Raw genomic sequence first — 24,350 nt, 5'->3', positions numbered from 1 at the left:
AGAGCTCTGTCCTGGAAAAGTCCTGCCCCTAGGTAAACAAAGACAATAAAGTCCCTGCCAAATGTTAGAAAATGCGAGAAAAAACTAAACAAATGGGCGTGTGTGTGTGGTTGAATGTGTCTACATGGAGATTTCTTTCTCTCCAGTCCTCAATTTACTGTGGCTCATGAAAGCATGTAGAAACCACCCTGTTGGTGTTTCGGCTAGCCACCACTTGGTGGCGGTGTCGCACGTTGTAATTGAGAGAAAACGCCTGCTTGGCTTCTTTGAGCCATAGATAGTTGACTAGACAGTAAAAACCAAGGTTGCTGAATAAGTAGGACACTCTTACTTATTACTTTTGTAAAGCTTGTAATGTTTTCTTGGTATAAGTCTTTTAATAAGTTTTACTCATTACTTAAAAATTGTGACCGAAATTACGTGGTTCTTGTAAAAATCTTGCTTGCTGTGGCACATTTTTCTTATTCACAGACCAGCTGATGTTAATGCTGCTTAAATGTCATAGCAATTTCATAGTATCTTAAAATTAAATAGGCTAGACTGAAATTGAACTTTTAGTGATGCGATTAAGGGAAACCCCAACTCCATTCCTTTTACCAGCCTTTTTATGTGCGGCAGAGCTTGTACCATCATTTTATAGGCTGACATAAATCTTTATGACCTCACATATATCTGCAGTATCTCAGCTGGTGTAGATAGAGACTATTGTAATTGTTTGTTTTGCTAAATTGAGAAACCTGTGTTGGGGATGGAGGGGTCATGGTTTGCCCACCTTTAAAACACAACACACATTTAAAGATACTAACATCCGTGACACAATGGTGTTTTTTTTAAAGTAGGCTCAACATTATTGGTTGTCAGATTAAATGTCAACAAATAGGCTGCCGTTCAAATCAAATGTCAAGCACCCGTGTCATTCTGACAGGTACGGACCCCGGCGGTAATACTGCTGGAGCCCCGTGATGTGGTCTGGTGTGGGGGAGGATAGCAGCTACCAGCCAGATAAACACTCAGCATTGGTTTGCAGGAGCAGGAGTAACATGGCGGCACAGTTAGCCAGCAGAAATGTTGTTCCACTACCGCGAAGGTCAGAGCTGCTTCTCTTAAACGGAATTTAACAGCGAGGACACAGCCCAAAGTATTAAATCGTAAGTAGCCACGCGTGTCGGTGCCTCTTGTTGAGACGGGACGAGGTGTTTTCGTTGTGAAATCCACGATCCAGTGCGAGGTCTTCAATCTCGGCTGTGTGTCTGTCTGGCACAGGCTCTCGCTTCGGCGTTAGCTTGTTAGCAAGCGTTAGCTTCTTGGCTAAGCTCGCTGCCTGTGTCAATAGTGTTTTTCTGCAGCAAACTCAATTAGACGGCTCAGACAGCGAGCTTGCAAGCGAGTTCTTGCAACGTTTGTCAGCCGTCTTCACGTATTGGTGTTACGGCCGCATATACATTTGATTTAAAGTGAACTATATGCGTGCACAATACTTTCATATGTCATTTTTTTGTGCTGAGCGAGCGAGTGACCGTGCACACAACACCGGACGAAGTTCGCCAGTGTAGCAGGAGCGTAGTTAGCATGCTAACTGTTTAGCTGCAGGCTAGTCTGGCTGGTTGAACGTCGTTGTCAGAATATATGAGTGAGTCAGGACAGTTCTCACCACCATGTGTTTGAGCGGACTGTTGACCTTGTTTGTTGTGTTAATAACCATGCCTCTGTGCCACTCGCCGCGTTAGGTAAGTTGACAAATTTTCTGCATTTGTTCAGGATGCAGGGTCCATTCGCTCTCTCTCTTTTTTTTGCTGAACTAATGTTTCTCTTGGCGTTATTATGCATTGACGTGAGGCTCTACTAATAGGCTAGTTAGCAGCCAAGCCACAACCATTGTCATTACTCCATCACTTAGCTTCAGACATTTGGAAAAGTGTTCAGAAAGTTGCTAACTACACACTAGAAACCCAGATTGTGGCTCTGTAGTCCAGAGGTCCGCAGAATGCTTACACCTTGTCGTTGTATTGTTTTCCTAAGGAGGAAGGAAACTTAGAGGTATATTTAAAACAATGAGGTAGCAGCTTAATCAGTAGGGACTCACATGTAGAGATGTAAATAGAGACTTTGAATTGAATGCTTAAGATGCTCTCTGAAAATGTGAGACACTAATGCAGCATGGGGGATTGTTGCTTAGAGGTTTGACTTGTGTGTCTCATTGTTATGCCTGTGTTGTGAGTGCAGTGCACTCCTTCTAAGGGCTCTCCTGCTTGACTGATTCAGCACTATACAGGCAGACAGCTTGTGCCATTTCAATGATTGTCAACGCTCCTCTCAGTAATGCTGGGGGAACGCATCCTGTGGAACCAGTTGAGCAGTTTCTGTTGTATCACTCTGCCCACCTGATGGTGCACAGTACTCGTGTCACATCACTGATATGAGATTTAACATGACATGTTGTCCAGCTGCCTTTGCTGTGATCCGCAAGGATGTGATGTGATGGATTTCAGCTGGATCCACCTCTAAAGTAAACCCTCCAGAAGTTTAAAAAAAAAAAGCTATGGTGACATGTGGTTTATATCCCTCATTACCATCACAGTGAAAAGGCCAGGGATTGATGAGTTTAAAGAGATGTTTATCCTTTCACCTGCATGCAATGTGTTGTCTGTTAACCACTTGGGAAATACCCCTCCTGCCAGCCTGAGACAGCATTTTCTCTCCAAAGCATAGTGCCTTAAGTTATTGACCTTTTTAATTTGCAGTGAAACAAACCCACTCTCTGGAAGTATCTCTTTCTGAGGATAGTGGCTCATCAGACGGTTTGTCCTTGGGAGACAGGGAAAGACAAGAAGCAAAATTTCCTTCTAATCTGACCTCATTTCAATTTTGAGACTGTGTTAGATGAGGACATGGAGCATGCAAATGACGCCTGTGACAGCCCTCCCCTGGTTACAAAGAATGCAGTCCTGTGCAGTAGCATGCATTCCTGTAGTGTAGTATTTTTGGATTTCCAAGCTTTTGTTTGTTTTGTTTAAAGGTTGAATCATACTAGTCTGTGATAAGAATTTTATAACAGGACTATTATCTGTGGCAGGTATAATAAAAAAATCATTTTGACTCAACAAAAAAAATGACTGCAGTGGGATCGTGACAGTTCAGGAATTCATGCGAGCGTGTATGCAGCTATGTGGATGTTTGTACAAGGATAACTGAGCGGAGGTTTTCTCACACTGACTTGGCACCACCCGTGTAATGGGTGTTACTTAGAGGTAGTGCTCTGCACACTTAGTAAACTACAGCTATAGCAACAGGTGTGTGACAGAGTAATGCCTAGCTTGTCACATGATTCAGAAACAACCTCTCTCTCTCGTTTATCTCTTGCTGACTTGCTCGCTAGCTGTCTTTTCTCACTCTGGGCTCCACTCAGCCCTGTCATTTACTCCATCTTTCTATATCGCTCTTAAGTCTTTTTTTGTTGCCTACCATCTGTGTTCATAATTCCATAAAACAAAGGAGTATTTTCCAGTGCACATGGGAGACAAACCTCTCATCTTCTAATCATTGGCCTTTGCCCTGTGATAGGTTGCTTTGTTGCGTCACCTGAGTGATATTGTAATCATTTGACCCTTGTTCTGTTGCGTACACCGCCAGATTCTTTGCTGTGTTCTGTCACTTAACTGGACTAATATGATCTAGTAATGAGTTTTTTATACTGCTGCCTTGCTATAACTTCAAATTAAATAGAGCTGCAACGATTAGTCGTTTAATCAATGAGTCAATCCACAGAAATTTAATAGGCAACTGTTTTAATAATTGATTGGTCATGTCAGGCTTACATTACAGTGAATTGAATATCTATGAGTTTTGGACTTTTGGTCGGACAGAATAAGACATTTGATGACATCACCTCGGGCTCTAGGAAATTGTGATGAGTATTTTCACATTTTTATAGACCAAATTGATTAGTTGAAAAAATAATCAGAAGATGAATCAAGAATGAAAATAAGCATTACTTGCAGCCCTAAAATTAAAAACCATTTTTGTATTGATGCCAAAAATAAGTCAGCATAAATAACACAGCGTATTGTGTGTGTGTGTGTGTGTGTGTGTGTGTGTGTGTGTGTGTGTGTGTGTGTGTGTGTGTTAAGACACTGTTGTCAAGAATCAGCCGAGATTTTACCTGAGTTTTAAGCATAAATAATAATGCTAGATTACTCTATGGAAAAAAAAAACTGGTGCAGCTGTTGTGCTGTTCAATACTCTACAACATAAACAAAAAAACCATAAAATAAATACACTAAGAAGAAACCAAACATAAATGGATTTGTGTGATTATCTTGAGCCCTGTTTGCGCTGGGTTCTGTATTTTAGTCCTGGTCCACCTGTGATGTTAAATACTTACTGGCTGAGTGGTAAAGCTCTAATAATAATAATAACAATGTAAACCAGCATCTCTAATTTTGAGGGGTTTTTGTTTTTTAAGGCTATTTTAGTGTTTGCTTATCCCAAGTGAATTCATTGCATGACACAGAGATATGATGGTGGTGAATTCCTGAAGTAATAATTTCAGCCTGTTGCTATTTGGGCATAAAACTTATTTTCACAACAATTCAGGCTTCTAACCAAAGCCACGTTCAAGTCATAATCACTTTTACTCACAACAAACACATAGCTAACTAACCTTTAGCCCATTCACTTCTGATTATTGTTAACAAAACACTAATTTACAACTCAAATCTTGTTAAGAAGCGCCATAAGAGAAAATGTTACCATATCATCCTGAAGCGAAATATTATTCATGTGTGACACCTAAAAGAAATGACACTTTTGTTTAAATTATGACAAATACGTTTTTCAAATGTGTCCAATTTTGCTAGTGAACTACACTACTGCTCTTGTTTCCACACACTTCTCTTTGTTAACTACGTTAAGTTGACTCATTTGAACCAGGCTGGAAAATGACATCCTTGTCTCTTCTGTTTAGTGTGGTCAGCTCCTGAACAACGCCATACCCTGTCTCGCACAGGCTCTTTAATGTGTTCTCCGGGGCTACTTTTCTAAAAGCAGTGTCATGACAACATCCAGTGTCGAAAGGCTGGCAGGAATCAGGGGTATCATAAGGATGTTGCAAAGTGTTATTGTCCTTGCTCAAATCTGCACATTCCATTCAAGGAGTTATTGCTTTGCACTTGGCAGAAGCTACTTTGACCAGACCAGTTAAATACAATTTGTTGAACTTGGAATTATTAGAATTGTCCTCGTTCTTTTTTTTTCAAATGTAATAAATTACATTCAGTGATTCAGGCCCAACTGGAACATAGACTTTCCTTGCACAATAATATAAAACAATCACAAGAAACCATGTGGCTTCCACTCACACACCAAGTTTAGCTGTAGCAGATCAGACTTCATTGTGTTATCTGTCCATCACATGCTATATAAGGTCCACAGTGTATTCTTGACATGATGCACCCCTCCCCCTGGTATCTGTTTGCCTTGTCTCGCTGGGCATCTCACCCTGCTGTCTCTGCGTTTGTGTTGTCATGGAAACAGCAGTGTGACAGGTCCTGGGTGGGCGTGAGGGATGAGCAGTGGGGTAATGGCCAGGTTTTTACAGTAGAGGGAGGAGGAGGAGGGGGGGAAGAGGACGGACGGTGGCAGAGGAGAGGTGGTTGATGGAAAGCGGAGAGGGCTTTGACATGGAAGAGGAGGAGCAGGAGTATTTACTCCATCTCCGCTTCGAGGCATGTTTTCATTGTTGTTTTAACTGACCTCAAATCAGCCATCCCATCAATCTGTGCTGAGAGTGGGTCCTGTCTTGTTATCAGCTGTCTGAAAGGGATCGTTTTTTCGTTGAACTCAGTCTGCATTATCAGAGTTGAAGAAAATTTAAAGGGGACATATCACACTTTTTATGATTTTTTGTTATTTATATACTGTTATGATGTCGGATGTCTATGTTAAACATAGTCAAAGGTTCAAAACTTGAGGTGAACATATGTAACTCCCTGGAAGTCAAAAGCCAGGGCTTCAGCCTGCCGTGAACGCTTCATTTGCAAAGTTACCTTTACTTCCTCTTTGTGATGACATCAAATTGTTTTACACATGCCCACAAACGGCCGTCCGTTCCGTCCACTAAGGTTGTTCCACGGGTTGTTTCTGTCGTCCACTCTCACTCACACTCATATTTCAGATTGGATTCAGGCTTGAACATGTACAAATGTATTTGAGAAGTTTCCACTTCAAGTGAAGAACGAGAAAAAGAAGTGATGTCTGAATACTACTGTTTCTTTATGTAGTCTCTTGAGGCACCGGGAGACTGCTGAGGGGCAGCTTCCAGAAGCTAACCAATCGAAACAGAGTAGGCTCATCGGGAAGGAGCCTTAAAGAGACAGGAGCTATAACAGCCTGTTTCAGACAGAGGCTGAACTGAGGCTGCATAAAGGGCCAGTTTTTTTTTTAACTGTAAATCATGCAAATGTATATCATTAGAGCCCAAGAACATAAATATAGATGTGGAAATGTGCATCATATATCCCCTTTAACAATGAAAAGAGTGTATATATATAAACTAAATTACTGATTTTGAACCAACAGGAGGGATTCTCGTGACATTACAATTGTTTTGTGATTGATATTGAGCCCCAATTTTGCTTTTAGGTCGAGGTTGAATCTGTGATGTGGTAGAATAGGCAAGTAAGACTAAGTCTCTCAAACGGAAGATTCAAGAACATTCAAGCTCTACATTGTCAAACAAATGCGGTGTCCTTGGACTGGGTGGGGGTAATTCCCTGCGGCAATCAGTTAACTGTTGCACTAGAACGATATGGTTAGTTAATTTGAGTATTATTTGAATTGGTAATCTTTTTAAAACTAAGATCGGTAACATCACACCAAAGGTTGACTCATGCTCTGCTCCTGTGGAGTCGTCGCCAGGGCTCCAAGGATCTTGAGACTCACAGGCAATCCAATGATTTCGACAGTCCACACTCCTCCACTTATGTAGGTCAGCCACAGCAAAGTGCATATTGATCTCCTGAGCTAAATGATATTGTGGTGTCTACTGCTCATTGCTTAGAAGGTGCCCTCAGGCAGTTTGGCTTGAACAGAGGAGACAACAGAGGTCACATGACTCTGTGACAATGCTTCTGCAGCTGTTATCCCATGTATTATAAAGGCTGATACTATGTAACTGCACAGGATGTTAGATCTAATAGCTGTTACTATTTTGAACATGTAAGTAGCTCATTTTCATTTTAGAGGAGCTGGGCTTCCGCAGCTCTTTCTACAGTTGTCACTGATCCAATAACACAAGAAAAGATAACGTTGATGATGATAAACTCTTTGAATAGCAGTTATTTAAACATGGAGGCAATAAAGTGCTGTATAGAAACCACCCCCACCCCCAAATGACATGGTAGATAGGATACAAGACGGCATTCTCTAAATTGTTGCATGACATGATGCAGTTGTAGATAAAGGTTAGGGTGTGTGCTTTTTAAATCTTAATTTCTGTCAGTGGATGAATTGCTTTCCCCCTCTGCCACAATGTGTTTGTGGCATTGGGTCCTAGCATGTGGTTGGCACCTTTCCCACTGCCCAGGGTGGAATCCTTGGCACCGAGGGAGGGAGAGAAAACTTGGATTGAGCAAGCTGCCTGCCAGAGTTGAGTTGGGTGGGTGGTCCAGAAATATGCAGTGTGAATCAGTCCTGAGAAAGCCTAGTATACAATCTTCTTCTCTAATCGAGGTAAACAGCACTTGTACACTACCATCACAGACTGGGCAAAGGCAGTATGGAATGACATGTGCAGAGCAGCAGCATTTCTCACTCTCTTGTCATAAAGCCAGAGGAATGTGGGGATTCGGTTTCAGGCTTTTCGTTTCTGTACACATTGTGAGGGTCAAACTCTGACCAGCATGATTTCTCTTTCTCTCTCTCTCTCTTCTCCCGCTCTCCCGCTCTCTCTGCTGATTCAGCAGTGTTCCTTCAGTGACCTATAATATGGTTTTGCTTGCTCTATCTTTACTGTTTTCAGCAGTGTGGGGAATCTCCTTAGCTGACCTGTGTTTTCCGTCCACCCTGCATAGTTCAGGTATAGGTTAATATTATTTCTAAATTAAGCACTAACCTTTTTTTAATCACAGAGACTATAAAATCTTCCACAGGTGCACAAGCCTCGTATCATGCCTCATTAACTCCCACATTGTTTGGGTTTGGTTTTTATGGGACCCATTGATGGTAATTAGATAAAATAAGGCAGGTCTTGCCCTTTTGATGTGGGGTAGAGGGGCAAGAAAGCATTTATTTTCTACACATCCCTCCATGTAATTACCAATGACTATACATTCATTGCATATGAACCATAAATGGTGAATGGAACGACTAAGGTGAACATGGCATGCATGTAAATCAGCTCTTCATGAAGTTACCTGATAGACATGTAGCAGTATCTCTATCAGTATAACAGTTTTTTAAAATTAACAAATAATTTAAAAAATAGGTTTTCTCAGTTATTAAGTCCATGTAATTTTAAAAAATGACAAAGCATGATATCAGAAAAAAATTCCTTTGCCTGACAAATAGTACAAAAAGTACTTATAAGCCAGAAAGGAACAATTATTGCCTGACAAAAAGTACTCATAGGACAGAGAGGAACAATTTTTCCCTTCATTTGAGAAGATGTCATCAGCAAATGATTAGAATTTTATATGATAAATGACTATAATATTGAAAAGTTTTCTGAAAGTGAGTGTGGAAAAGAGATGGTGATTACATAGATTGATGCCAGATGAGTTATTTGGTGGTCACAGTTCTGGCATGACTGGGAGAATTTGAGTGGCAGCAAACGGTTCGTGTAAGTTATCTGACCAGCTTCAACTTATTTCCATCTCAAAATAAATTCTGGTCAGAACATTCTCACATTATACAGTCATCAAAATGTACCCACATAACACGCCGTACATACCAGGTTAAAGGTAAAGGACAGGGCATGCAGGCAAAATACTTCACTAGTGTCACGTCAGGGTTTTCAGATCCCTCTGTACAGAAAACAGGTTTTATTTTAACAGATTTTATTATAAAAATACTCATATTGTGCAAACATGAAGGTTCAGTGTTCACTTTATTTTACAAAGTTAACCACCGGAGAATAAACTGCACGTACTGTGTCTATCATAATGAAGGAATTTGTCACCCAGATGCAACAGTATGGCTCTTTTACATGTTTTTGATTTCAGATAACAGTGAAGTTACAATAATAGCGTGGAGACAAAAGCAATGTCAGGCTTTTGCTACACAAGCACTGCTCGCTTGTAGGGTTTGGGTTTGGTTTTTATGGGTTCTGTTGATGGTAATAAGATAAAATCAGGCAGGTCTTGCTCTTTTGATGTGGGGTATATGTGGGCAAAGAAAGCATTCCTTTTCTACACTTCCCCCCATGTAATTAGCAATGACCATGCATTCATTGCATATGTTTTAGAAATGGAGATGCTAGATGCCACATGTACATGCCTCACCACTGCTGCCACACTAAAAGGCCAGCTTTTGTGAATTACTGATGACTATGTTAGTAAAACTAACATAAAGCCTGTTGTCATTGCTAACAGAGAAAATGTATGCCTCTTTCTTAGGTTGAAGAGCATTTTTACCTTTTCATTTCCTGAAAATTTTAATGATTTTGTTTGTAATTCATATGAGCAAGTAGGGCTGCAACTAATAGATATTTTCATTATCAATTAATCTGTCTATTATTTTCTCAATTAATTGATTAGTTGTTTGGTCTGTTGTTACTGATTCCTAAAGCCTGAGGTGACGTCCTCAAACTTCTTATTTTTTCCAGACCAGTAGTCCACAACCCAAAAATATTTTGTGTAAATATTAACATTTCAGAAGCCGGAATCAGAGAATTTGGACATTTATTCTTTTAAAAATGACTCAAAGTGATTAATCGATTATCAAAATAGTTGCTGATTAATTTTCTGTCGATGAACTTATCAATTAATCACCTAATGGTTGCAATTCTACATAATTTAGTTACATTTTCCCTCAACAGAACCGCCAAATTGCCCATATCTGTCCCACATGGAGTACATGAGTGTGCATGTGTTTGTTTGCATGTTCAAGTGCTTCCATTCATGCCTGTACTCCAGAGATTTGTGGTTTTGGCACCTGAAGATGTGGGCCGTCAAAACAAAACCGCCTCCCATCTCATCTGGCAGCGGAGTACAAAACAAATGAACTCATCGGAGAGGAGATTACACAGGAGAGGGGGAGTCATGATGTTATACTGATGCTCCAGCTGCAGAATTAGACAGACAACATCCTAATTTTGCAACACAACAAGGGGATGGAGGTCTTTGACCCTTAATAGAAATGACCCCTCAGAAGATGTCACCCTATTGGTTAACTTGCTATCATCACTAAAAAATGAATACTTAGATATTTAAGAACTGCTGTTTGGGAATTTATTTACATTATGAGTCACGCTTAACACAGCGGTACAATACTACTATGCACAGCAATGATTCATATCAAATGTAGTTTGACATAACTTAAGTTTTTTGTGTTTTGGTGGCTGTATGGTAGATTCATAGCTAGCATGGTACTCAGGTAGATGCACCCACTCTATCTGAAATGAAGACCAGAGTCCTGTTTGACCTGGCAGGATTTTATCAGTGGTCAGATTGTGGTTTAGGTGGAAATGGAAGAGTGCCAGTTTGTTGTCAGCTATTTAACAGCTTAAATAGTTATTAAACAGAAAACTCATAAAAGCCTCATAAAACATCATTTCGACTTCCATTAGAGACTCTCGGTCACTACACTCGCTTGCTAAATAAAGGTTAAATAGCCACAGTTTGCAGGGTCTACCTGACCTGGCTGTCGCCGAGTGTTTCAGCAGGGGACTGTAGATGGAGAGAATGACAGAGAGAAAGAGAGAGAAGGCTGCTTCACTTTGCTCTTTGCTCTGTCTGGTCCAATTACATGTTCCACTGTCAGAGCAGCAGCACTCTTAATCAGGTAATGCTGGGGTTTAAAGTCATCCCCCTAAACGTGCTCCACAGATTATTACCCTGCTCACACACTGGTTCAATGGAGCAGAAAAACACAGTGAATCTCTTTCTCTGTCCCATCTACTTTCTTCTACCTAATTTAAATTCAAATTGAACTACTTTTGTTAGTAGTGTTTTGAGGATTTGTCACTGCGTGTGCGTTTGCTGCAAGACTGAGCATTGCCCTGTCACATTGTCTCAGTGTTTGGCTGATAAAGTGACATAGTTGTGTCAGCTGATCCCTTCTTCCCCTCCCCTCCATGCTAAGATAGCACCTCCTTGAGCCTGAGTCTGCTTCCGCTGTCCAGCCTCAGGCCTCCACGGGAACTAATTCCTTACAAACTGTGACAGGCAATGAAAGATGGTGGACACACACACACATACACGGGGCACAATGGATACGCAGTTGACGTGCAGACCAGTCACAAGATGAGCTCCAAATCATCTCAAAAGCATGATACAATCAGCTGTGTACACAAATTGTTCTTTATGCCTACACCCTCTCTCCCAGGCTCACACACTTAACTCTGCATTTTCACGGCTGTTTTCTGTTACACACTCATTTGCTTTCTCTTGTCATTATGACTCACCTTTTACAACATGTCTTATCAGTCTCATTATGGGACTTGCACATTTGTGTTTGCCGTCCCTGAGGTCGCAGCTGAAAGAGCTGGCTGTTGCTATTTGAGCAACAGATGTTGAGGGCACCTGGCACGGGGTTGCATCTGTATCAGAGGACCCCACTGAAATCTGCTGGCTTAGTGCCAAAGTGTAACAAATAATAGTGACTGATACGAGCATGTCTGTAGATCTGCTGATGACACCAAGAATACAGGATTTTCAGTCAAAATTATTCAAATTTATAGCAGCCCCCCACTTCCTCCTGTCCCCATTTACACTAATGGTGAAAGAAGATAGTCAAATTGAAATTTTGACTTTTATGTGATCGGCAATGGTTTGTGTTTGAATTGTATTTAACTTGCAGGCTGTTTGCTCCAGTTCACTTTTTGCGTACCCTTACAATAGTATCAGCTTTGATTTGTAATTGTTAAATTCTTTTTTTATCAATGATTTTAGAAGGAAATGAAATTGGTAAAAGGCAGAAAGACTTGTTTCTCTACCTTTTGTGTACATGTGTTTAAACATGGAAATGACCATGTTGAGTATAGGCATGGATGGAAAATCATGTTTGGTTTGTTAAGGTGTAAATAATAGAAATTGAAGGGTATTTTTATGTAGAAGGATACCTTACATACTTTTTGGCTATGTCATTATTTTAATCTATAGCTGCAAACATCAGTCGATTTTAAACGATTAGTTGATTGACAATTGCGTACATAACCCTTGCACACTAATACTATGTTGCGTTTGTTGTGACACAAAATGAAACCTTGAAGCAGCGATGATCCTTTCTTTTCTGAGGTTAAAAGTAAGCCTCAAGGGCAGGAAAAATTTCAGACGTTATAGGCCTATTATTTTAACGTCTGACATTTTTAGATGAAATGTTGGATTTGTTAAAAGTGTTTTTTCACATTTTTAAAGAAGGTTTATTAAAGCTCTTTTCTAACTCTTATATCTTTCAAGGTTTTCATGACCATGGTTGTTGTTTTTTTCCCCCAGTTATGTTGTGCTTTAAAGCTGTACAGTTAAACATCTCCCCAGAGAAACCTAGTACAACCACATTCCTGTAATGTTTGCTATTGAGCATCTCCAATGACCTGAATGGGTGTCAAGTGCCTTGTTCTGGGGCACCCTAACATGTTACAGAGGCCATTAATTTTTTGATTTTTAGAGCAAGTCTCATGGCCGGTCTGGGGCCTTAAACCTGCTGCTATGTGCTTATAAAACAATACTTCTTAACCTTTAAGCTGTCACAAGCCCCACTTGTGGTGGAACATATACTTTTGTCACCCTGTTTCAGCTTAACATGACGAAATTTATGTTTGGCTTACTAATCGGATTGTGTGATTTATCTCACCTCACATGACAGACCTATTGATTTTTTTTGTTTTGTTTTGTTTAAGAGGAGGGTCTTCACAAAACCTTGGCATGACTTGTCTAGAGCAAAAAGGCCAGGTGTTTTCATTAGGGTAGACATCAGCCTTGATTCTTATTGAATTGAAGGCCATTAGTGGGCCATTCAGAAGGCACCCAGTTGGGGCTCCATTGGCGTTTAGCCCCTCTGTGACCTAACCATTATGGTCAATTTCTAGCACATGAACCATCTACTCTTTGTCCTATCCGAACGTGATTAGCCGGCTCATTAGCATTGTTAGCCCAGCCTGGGTGACAAAGCCCCCACTCACAAGGAGCCCATTGCCAACTCCGGGAGAATGGAGGGATTACAACTACTCCCAATGTTAGGCTTAAGGCAACATTTCTGCTCACCTCCCAAGATCACACTGCCTCTGTCAAAAGAAATGATAATTGTCTCAACGAGAGTATAACACATTCAAAACTGTATGACCTTGGACATGTTATCAGTTGTAGTCATTCAGTCCCTCAGTTGACGAGTTCAGTTTCAATTCAGTACTGGTTTTGTTTCACTTTCATTAAACAGGAATCATATTTTGTCACAATCATTAAGGATAGCGTGAGGTTTTGCACCGTGTAATGAAACTGTATCAGCAGTTATGGGTTAATTGGCGGCAGTCTGTTTAAAGGGAGCTTGAACTTTTAACCCGGTGATCTTTGACCTCCCTTTAAATACCAACAGATGGTTAGACTGTAGGTCTTATGAGATACTCCTGTGATCCAATGTCAGGTTTTGGAGAAGATGACAGTGTATAGCTGTAGTGGGTATATTTCTCTGGCTTCAGTGATCTTTGTACCTTTTCATATTTTTATCCTTAACTTGAAAGGAGCTTAATTTTTTTGGAAACATACCAGTATTTTTATTGATTTGTACCATGTCAGTATTCAGGGTAATATCAGACTCATTAATGTTGCTACTGAAAATCAGTGGCAGACTTGGCAGCGTTGTGTGTTTTTGTTTAGGATACACCATGTGTCATTTAACACCTCTGTGCCAAGTAGAATAGCTTTTCAAAGATAGAGACCTCCTCAAGTTAACAGAACACCGCTTTTTCCTCAGGAGGTCTACTGCGTCACTGTGTCTACATGGTTCGGAAACTTGCATGCGGGCATATGTGCATGCATACTTCTGGTATGACTTGTCACTTGTCTTGAGTCACACCACTGACTTTGTTAGCAGGTCCCCACCCCTAATATCACAGGAAGCATTGGCATGGCCCACCCTGTTGAATATGTGATAGATTGTTTTGTACAGCGTTAGACAGCAGTGATACTGACATGGTGACATGAAAAAGTATTTGAATAGATGACGCAGGCTAAAGTGATTGTAACTGGATGTACAGATGCTCTCTTTCAGTTTTGCTCGAATATTTCTTATCTGTGATGAATTTCTGCCTGTTGTAGCTGCTGATTGATTTTTCTGAAAGGAAATCACTGTTATTAAGTGGATCTTTAATTGACTCAAATTTAAAAATCAAAGATACAGCTCACTATAAAGATGCATCACTTTTGTTCCAGTTCGGGGATTTTTAAAATTATTACTTTTAAACTAGTTCAATTGAGTGTTTTCACACTCTGCCTTATTCTGTCACTCAGTCCACAGATCAAGGGCCGAACTGAAACTGAGCATGTGACAGCATTAAAGCTCAGAGGAAATTCCTCTAGAGGATGAGAACTTAGAGCCATGCAGGAAAGGGAAAAGGAAAAGAGGAAGGTGGAGTTGAGAAATACTGAGTTATGAAATTGAATTAAAAAAGATGAGATTAACTATAGCAATGTTTTTACTATATTTGATGTTTAGTTATGTGCACATGCAGAATAATAATATTGGTCTTTTTTTATGTTGGACTGTACCTTTGAGCACTTTCTGTTTTAAACCCTGACTCATCACAGAGTTCAGCTGGCTCAAAATACTGAATATCACCTTTCCACATTGTTTCTAGCTATAGACTTGTGCAGGGTTCAAAAGGGGAATCGGTTTACTCTCCAGTTATGTCAGCACATGACATCACGTGAGTGCATTCCTCAGCTGGCTCACTTGGCAGGTATTTAGGAGAAATCACCCAGGCCAAGAAGGGCTGGCTGGCTCTCACTGCATTAAGCCTACATCTAGTACAAGCTGATTTTTCATGATAGCCAAATAGCCTTGCAGAGTCCTTTTTTTTTCGAGTTACCAGTTGCATTTTCTAATTATCCAAATGGGAATATGATTTAAAATTGAAACTTTTCTCCTGTCTAATTAATTGTGTGCCGTGATTAAAAAGGCACACTGTGTTCCACGATGTAATAGGCTTTAAGGTCCCCTAGGAGATGAAAAGACCCTGTAGACACTTAACTTGCAGCTCCATGCTAACTCAATGCAAACAGTTAAGCACTAGATAAAATGACTTGCTGTGCACTCGAAGCACATGGACAGTTACCTGAATAGCTTTGGCTTTTAAAGTCACCGAAGTGAGCTAGTTGGAAAAACTGTGGCATTTGGTGCATGTACTTTGCATTCAATTAGAACAACAAATGTCTTATTACTGATATTGCAATTTATAATACACTTGTAATACAAATATACAGCATTTTGTGCTGAAGTACCTATTTTCTTCTCATAAGTAGCAAGTTTCAACTGCATATTTCTTGAAATTGACCGGTCATTAAATATGACTCAGTGTGACCTGGCTGTGAAAACTCCCTGTCTTCAGTTGAGGGTCTATTATGTGTCGGAAGCATTTTTTTATGCTGTAAAACCGAAAAATAACTACAGGAATAAAAAGCGTTTTTGAAAGCAAATTGTATGTAGTACTTATGTGTTAACCTCATGTATTGTAGCACAGTACATTACAGCCACAATCTTGAAGCATGCTGTTACTATACACTGAATTACCACTGTGATGAGAATTGTGCTGATTCACACTATACACTGTACATCCCAATTTTGCTACACTTTCTTAGAGCAGGGAGAAGTGGATGAGACTTAAAGGTTTCTTAGCATTACTGTCTTGCAGCAATGGCCCGAGGGACTCTCTGGCCTTAAACCAAGGTGAGAAGCATTGCCACAGCAAGCTCTCCTTTTTCGCAACACCACTGTGCAATGTGGCAAATGGACACTCTAGTCCAAACACCAAAGTAAGCAACACAAAATGATAGATGTCAGCAAAATTACTGTAAGCTCCTACAGTGAAAACTGCATAGGTTTACAAAGCAAAGCTGTATCACAGCATGCATAGTCCCTTAGTTGTATAGGTGATGCAAACTCCTAAACAAAAGGAAAAAAATTTGACACATTTTATTAATGATGATCATTTCTCTAGTTACAAGGGAAAGAGGCTTGATAGTGGTTTTGATAGGAAAACCTTCAGGCATTTTTCAGCTATCATTTGATTAGCCACATAATGAGAACTTTGTTTACAAGTCAGAATTCAGTTTTCAGTATTGTTATTAGTTTAAGGCTTTCACTGATGTGTATAACTTAGATGGAAGTTTTGGGAATTCTCCCCATTTCTTTTGTAACAGTTCCTACGTGACTTTTTTCAGTGTGCTCAGTAGTGTTCACGTCCAGCTGTTTTGTGAAAGTGAGGGTTGCATCCAATAGTCCTGTTGGTCTGCAACATTCATCCATTTGTGTGAAAAAAAAAAAAAAAAAAATCTTCACTCTTAAAACCACCATTTATACTGGGAGGTTATGTTCCTTTTTACAGGTTACATTTCAAATGGCACTAACTTTAATGTGTCCTCTAGGATTACTGTGTTGCCAGCAGTTCTTGCAACACTGTTTTCTGAGTGACCTTAACTTCTTAATAATAGTTGTATTAGCTGTTGTCAGGAGTTTAGTTGCAGTTCCTCAGTTTTTTCCCACCATATCAGAATACATGCACCTTTTTGTTTTGGTCGAGTGCAAAATACTTTTTTTCAGCCATCAAAATGAGTCATCTAATGTAGAGAATGTGCCATTTTACAGTCTCAATCCAATAATTTTATTTTCCTACATAATATAGCTGAAGCAGTACACATGTACTTTAAAGTTGGCCTGCAGTAAAAAATGGTTAATTCAATTTCCTGTAGTGTCCTGCAGTATTTTGTAGATCATTTGTTGAGTAAATTCCATGAAAAAATACATGTTTAAATGCATGTTTATACTAACAGCAGCACTTCTACTTGAAAATGCAAATTGATACATTTATTTATTTACAGTGACGCACTGTCGATTTGTCTCTATCATTAATTGAAACTGCTGGTTGGTTGCTTGTGCTGCATCACACTTCACCTGCTCACAAAGCTGTGAGTTACAGTAGGAAACTAAACTGATCAATTAAAAATTAACTCTGATTAACATCATACATTGAAATGAGCTCAATATGTCCCTATAGTTACCTTTTATACAATAATCTGATTTCCACATTGGCGTCAAAATTTCCCCTTTGGCAGCGCTCTCAGCCACAGATGAATCAGTGACTAGATTATTGTGGAGAGGCGCTTATTTATACCAGTTAATCAATTTTGCCATCCCTTGTCTCTTTGTCTCTCTTCCTCCCCTCATTCCAGCTCTCTTCTCCCCTCAGCGTATACAGCCAGAGCCCAGCATTCTGTGCTTATTATACAGAAAGCCCTCCCCTTCCCATCCTGCGACATCCTGAAGTGACTGCCAGTGTTAAAGATTCATGAGCATGATCAGCTTTCAGTAAATGGGGGGCCTGGCTCTTGGTTGCACTCCGGCACTTTAGAGCCATTACCTTGCAGTGATTCTAGAGTGGACAAGCTCTCAAGTGGAACTTGGTAACAGGAAAGGTACATACTTCTCCGCCTGCTAAATCAGCGGTGGTCTCTTTTATGTGTTTGTGTCAGACTTTCTGGACACATATTTGTCCGAAGTAGATTTGCTTTGTTTTCTGAGTAACCCAGATGACAAAGGGGGGTTTCGAGCTTTACTCGGCAAATCAGATTGAAAGAAACCTGTGATAGCGGTTGTTCCAGGCACTGGTAGGGATTTGGTCAATCAATGTGTGTATTGATGATAGTAGTGCAGCGCCCGTTCAAAACGTGCTTGTTCGAAACTTAAATGCATAGAAAAATTAATAGTATTGATGCGGGGTGTGAATGAGTATATACACTAACAACATGAAAGAAACTAATGTTCTACTATACACAGATGTTATAAATAAGAAGTACTCTATAGTAAATGTGTTCTTTTCTCATTTCAAGTAAAATAAGGGCTGCATTTCAAAGTAAAATGCATAACAAAGAGCTTTTGAAAAATAAAATAAAGTGGATCAGTCATATTGAGCTGTTTGATCATTTATTTTCTGTGCCTTCAGTTCAGATTTGAGTGGGTATGTTTGCTCAGAAGATTTGTGGTTTGTCTCGTAGTGGCGCTTCACAATCACCATGGTCCTGGAACATATGACACATACTGGTTTTGAACTGCTCGTGGGAAGAATGAATATGTAAGAGTCTGTCCATCCTTGATAAAAAAGCTCTGTTTTCGCCGTCTACTCTTCTGTTTTTTTAGAGCACGCCATGTGAAATTACTTTACTCTGACTCGCTTATTTGTCCGACTGAAGTCTCTCATCTTGTCTCTCCCCTTGTGTGTGTGTGTGTGTGTGTGTGTGTGTGTGTGTGTGTGTGTGTGTGTGTGTGTGTGTGTGTGTGTGTGTGTGTGTGTGTGTGTGTGTATCTCACTCAGTCACAATGCTTTTATTGGAATGCACAGATTTGATTGGCTGAGTAGCAACATGTGAGATGACAACACATGCAATTGGTCTGTGAGTTTCCCGGGCTGCTAATTTTCCCCGTAAAGGCTAGAATTGCAGAGAAAAGCGAAGGACAGACAGACAGAGACTCCTTCCTTTATAGTTAGAATGAGACCCTTCGCAGTTGGGTGAATTATATTTTACTTTGCCTTTTAGCCAGCTCTGAAAACAGGAGAGTGCACACAAGTGGGCGAGTGATAAAGAGTGAGCTTGAGGAGAGAACTGGACTTAATGCACTTATATAATGTAATTCAGTGCTTTAGCAGTAAATGGAACTACAGTTGCAGATTTGAGTCTCTGAACAGTGACACCCAGGGTTTACTGAGCACACGTCACCTTCTTTGTGAAAAAGGCCCATGACCTATTTTTGTTCCCTTTTGTTTTGCACATCTTCCTTGGCTGACTCCATACTCTGATCTCTCATTGTCTCCCCGGCTCACTCTCTGTCATTGATTTGATTCTTTTATATGTTAGGAGTGACATGCCACTCAAGTCTCATCAAAATCAAGATTCCAGGCTTCAGCTTCATATCGCTCTTAATCCCCTTCAGTCCGTCATCACATCGGCCCTTCCATCTCCGTATGTTTCACCCTTGATTCAGACTTAATATCAGAACATCTGGTTCAAGGTAACAGCAGCTGTCAGCAGGGCCAAAGTTCACCGCAGACCCCCACCCAATTTACGTTTTGTTGAAATCGATATTGTTTTTAAATACACGCTTGTCTTTAATACCACCTGACATGGTTCCAACATTTTTCTGTGTGTTTTGGCTCTCTCAGCGCTTCTTCGCACCCTTGCAAAAATTGAGATGTAAAATGAGAAGACGTGAGCCCTGTGGGCCCCTCCCCTGTCACAATTTCCTCTTCAAATTGGGGGGAAATAATGGTCCGTGTTGCACTCCTGAAGAAGCGGTCTTTATTGGAGCGCTCTTGTCTTCCATTTCTCTCACGGGGCCTGTTGTGCCAAGAAGCCATGTGAGGACAGATTACAAACTAGCGAGACATTGTTCAGTGCCCCACAGTGGTTTTGCACTTTCTGGAAGGGCCCTCATTATTATAGTGCAGGAGACTTCAAACACTTCCCCAACAGCTTTTGATGCAGTTTAATGCACAGTCATGCCCAGCACTCTCTGAGCTCCAGACACACTGGGTGTGTCTCTATAATCAAAGCCCTGCTAACCCACATGATTACAGGAATGGCACACTGGCACATGCCCTCTCCCCTTGGCAATCAGACACTGATTTTTTTCTCTGCATCTCTTTTTTTCCCTCCATTATACTATGACTGGAATGGGTGATTCAGTGTTTTTGAAGGCCCCCTTCTGGTGATGTGTATGCAGCCCTGCTCAAGTTGTACAGTTATGTCAGCTGATTTTTTTTTTTTTTTTTTTTTTAAAGAAAACCAGTCTTCTAATAATGTAGTAGTCAAACATGATTATGAAAAGCGGTTGTCACAGCTCTGCAGTGGTTTTTGAGAAACACTTATGGTGGACTGACCCTTCAGGTGGACCAGCTAGTCTCAGCTGCTCCTAAACTGCTCAGTGTCTCCCAAGTTCTGACTGTTATCCCCCCCTCCGTCGTAAAATATATCGCAGAAAAAACAGCAGCCCTATTTATTTGTATAAGTGATAATAACCATTGTTTTTACTGTTACATCATCTAAAGCGGTTTTATCCCTCTTTCCATCAAAATCTGTAAAGAGCTTCATTTTTTTACATCTCTTTTATAGTCATGGTCAAACAGGACATCCACATTTTCAGACCAAAACAAACCATGGAGTGCTACTGTGATGGACAATAGCAATATTCTGCCATGTTGAAGGGAGTTCAAGTCCCCCCGCAGTCAACAGGGCCATATCCAAGCATGCGTGGTGCGGCATCACCGCTCAGCCCAACAGTTGGACACTTGCCTGGCGCTGTGTTTCCTCCCGTGTCATTCGGACAGCTTTGCAACCTCACAGGTGCACTTAAAGGTTTAATTTGTCGAGCTTTTGAGGTGTTTATTGCGGTGTAATACAGCGTGTCATGTACAGATTGTACCAGCTGAGTTTGACAGCGGGAAATGTTGTCTCCAGATCTCGGGGCGGCAGCAGCAGCAGCAGCAGCAGCAGCAGCTCCTTGTTGTCTCTGCATTCCTCCCTCGCCAGACTGGTTGGCTCCAGCTCAGTCCTGGAGAGTCTGCTCTTGTGACACCTAAGATATAAGCAATGACACATACCTATGATCACCTCCCTCAAGTGCACCTAGTGCTTTCAAAGTCAATTGATTTTTTTCAAAGTTTTTTGTGTGTCTTTATCTGTGTGTATTCTTTGTTTCTTGCTTGGTCAAATGACCTGTTACTTCATTACTATCTTTTTATACATAATTTAAGTAAATGTTAGTTCATATTTCACGTCTAAGCATATTGTGTAGTACATCGGAGATAAAAATCTCATTTGCGGTGTATCAGTCTGATAAATCAGTGTTCAGATGTTGTAAAATCCTCAGTGCTTTGTTGCTGAGACAGTGTTGTGATTGTTGCAGTAGTTTAATAATCTAACCCTTCATTTAGCCCTCTGAGTCAGTCACACAGAAAGGCTGTGATGAAGATGAAAACCTGTAATGAAGTGTTGAGTTCACACTGGCAGGGCTGACCTGTCAGCGCACAGATATACACTTATGTGTGCTGTCTTTGTGCATGAGTATCGGTGAGAGGGAGAGGGGGGGAGAGAGAGGGGGGGAGGTGTTTACTGCTAAGCTCATTGCAACTTCAAAGTAGCAAAATAACTGCGTGGAAGACTATCTACTCCAGCAAACCACATGACTGCAGCACCATTTCCAGTCAGTTCTTCAGTTTGTATTTCCCGGTGACCATCAGCCTGCCGGTGCTTTGCCAACAACAGCAAGCAGTTGGCCACTATAAATATCATTTCATACTTAACATGTGAAATGCATCCCCTTTTTTTCTGGATGAGACTCATTTATAAATGACGTTTTCCTCAAAGGACGACGTGGTAATGTGTCTCAGTATTGCCATTTCTTAATATTTCCAAAAATATTGAAGATCTGTGCTGAACTGTTATTATTGAATACATCTTCTATGTTCACACAGAGGAAAGTTTAGATGGAAACAGGTGCCACTTTTTCCCTTTACTGTTTCTTAATATAATAGAAATATGCTAGAAAGTCCTTTTGAATGATGAAGTAATAGCTTCATTGACCCACCAAACCTCTCCTTCTTATCCCACATTGCTCTTAATCGATGCTTAATATCTACAACACAGATGTACCAAGGGATTTCAGTCTCTTATGTCGGCATTAATCTACATACAGGCTTATCAGCTGTGGTAGCAACACAGCTGTTAACCTAGCCTGGAGCTAATTACATTGTCTGAACGGTAGCTAAAGCTGATGCTAGCTCAGTTTTGAGATGTAACAATAAAATATAATTCAGCCTCTTGTATCCCAAAAACTTCCCCTTTATAGTTTTTGTCCCCCTTGTATTACTGTGTTGTTTGCGGTGAATAAAATGCAAGTTCAGGGCTGTGATGTACCCAGCAGTGCACTCACAGTTGAGCTGTGTTGTTCTTACGTGTTGTTTTCACAGCCTCTGAGTTATCAGATATTATTTGTTGTTGCTCCTGGTTTCCCTTTTAAATTGCTCATTTTAATAAGGTGCATCTGTTGTTGTGCTTATCTCTTTTAGTAGTTTAGTGACGGAAGTGTGGGTGAATAATTTATGCGTGTGTGTGTCACACTGAAAGTAGGTTGTAGGACAAAGCTCAGAGCCTTACACGCATTCTGAGCCATAAACGTGATTGTCTGTGTAATTATCGACAACTCATTATCATCATCCTGAACATCACCGCGTTGCTGTTTCTGATGACACTGTGTGTGTGTGTGTGTGTGTGTGGTGATTATGTGGTTAAGTGTGTAACAGACTGTGCTGTAAATCCATTCAGGTGTGTGGATTATTTCATCAGAAGAGTCCATATAAATGTGTGTGTGAGAGCTGCCGTTTTATTAGACTTATTCCTGTTTTGCCTTTTCACTCTAACTCAACTAGAGTTTAAACAATTAGTCGTCTCACTGATTAGTCAACCGACAGCAAAGAAATCAGTAACTATTTTGGTAATCACCTCATCGTTTCAGTCATTTTTCTTGCAAAAATGCCAAACATTCTTTGTTTCTGGCTTCTTGTTTTGAGAATTTGCTGCATTTCTCTGTAATATGTGATGGTTAAATGAATAAATGAAATGAATATCTTTGGGTTTTGGACTTGTTGACAGAGAAAAACAAGATGCCCTAATGGGATTTGAGTAATTATAAAGGGCATCTGGTAAACAGAATGATTAATTGTGAAAACAGTCAGCATATGACAGATGAATCAATAATGAAAATAATCATTAGTTGTAGCCCTAACCCAGCTTCACATTGTTGTTCTTACTGAATATAACAGAGGATGTCATTTTTGTGTTGCAGCAGAGGAAAAATAAACACAGTATCGAGCACATGGAAGGGAAAGGGAGGAGAATATATAATGATCCAAACACAAAAACATTTACGCAACATACTACCATTCACTTGGCTCCAGACTTACTGTGGCCTGCGAGATCCTTGGCAAAAAGATTTGATCTTTGTTGAAAGAGGAACTCTCCCCTAGTGGCCGATGTTGATAATTAACTCAGTGACACAGCTCCGTACAGCGAGTGCTAACACCAGTGTCCAGCTGTTTATAGCTGCCCAGGGATCCGGGGCATTCTCTAGGATTAGAAGTCCCTCGCTAGTCTGCCCATGTGAAGATCCTACCCTCCAGCAACAGAAGCAGGCCTGCCAGCCTGCTGTACGGACTGTCTGGCTGTCTGTGTTACTGTCATTGAGACGTGCCTAGTACTTCTAGTCTCCCTTATTTGTCTCAACGCACAATGACCCATCATTACTGCCATGTCAAGGAGACCAAGGCACCCAATCATATCCAGCCTGGCAGGACAAGCACAACCAATCAGTGCGAGAATCCCCATGGTAACTTGTGCTGGGAAGCCCAGGCACAACCAATAGGAATTGAGAATGCCACTTAGCGATGAGCGTTTAATGGCCTGTTTCTGTTGTCATTAATAAAAGCACGTAACCTCTGCTATAGAGACTGTTATAATTTCAGTGGACAGCACAGTGCCACCGCATAAAGACACCCCGATGCCATTCAGAAGAGCATAATACAAGGACACATGCACGGTGACGTTTGTCATTATCTGTTCATACCCTGTACAGGCCAACAATTGTGCTCAAGTAACTTGTCAACAGAAGGGTGGCAATGTGTTTTACCCTTCAGAGTCTCCTCTGCCTCTCTGGCTAATCACCACTGCTTTGACTTCACCCATTTGAGCGCAGACCCTGCCATTAGCTTAAAGTAGGTCACTCCAGGCCAGAAGGGAGCCCGACTCAAGTTTGCATGGTCACTAGCTCTCTTTTTAGTTTAGCCTGCTCCTGCTAAAGCTATGCTATTCCACTCTGCTAAACATTGTGCTGTGCTGTACTGTGTTCTGCCTTATGTAATGGCTGAGCAGTGAGCG

At 40.7% G+C, this 24,350-nt stretch overlaps 1 protein-coding gene across 4 annotated transcripts in view; it reads left to right on the top strand.

Annotated features, from left to right (window-relative positions):
* Positions 1 to 295: 295 nt before the first annotated feature.
* The window catches only part of ncoa2 (nuclear receptor coactivator 2), a 62,805-nt gene continuing 38,750 nt past the window's right edge, over positions 296 to 24,350 (top strand). For 2 of the 4 annotated variants that reach the window (XM_044339388.1, XM_044339384.1), the window contains exon 1: positions 903 to 1,148. The gene's annotated coding sequence lies outside the window, so the exon portion shown is untranslated. Of the gene's footprint in view, positions 317 to 902; positions 1,149 to 1,400; positions 1,728 to 24,350 lie in introns of those variants that run through there. The other 2 variants (XM_044339386.1, XM_044339385.1) reach the window with 2 other exon arrangements.

Source organism: Thunnus albacares, chromosome 21, assembly GCF_914725855.1.
Source record: "Thunnus albacares chromosome 21, fThuAlb1.1, whole genome shotgun sequence".
Classification (NCBI taxonomy): Eukaryota; Metazoa; Chordata; class Actinopteri; order Scombriformes; family Scombridae; genus Thunnus; species Thunnus albacares.
Note: the sequence above shows the minus strand (reverse complement) of the source record. Positions and strands in the feature narration are given on the sequence as shown.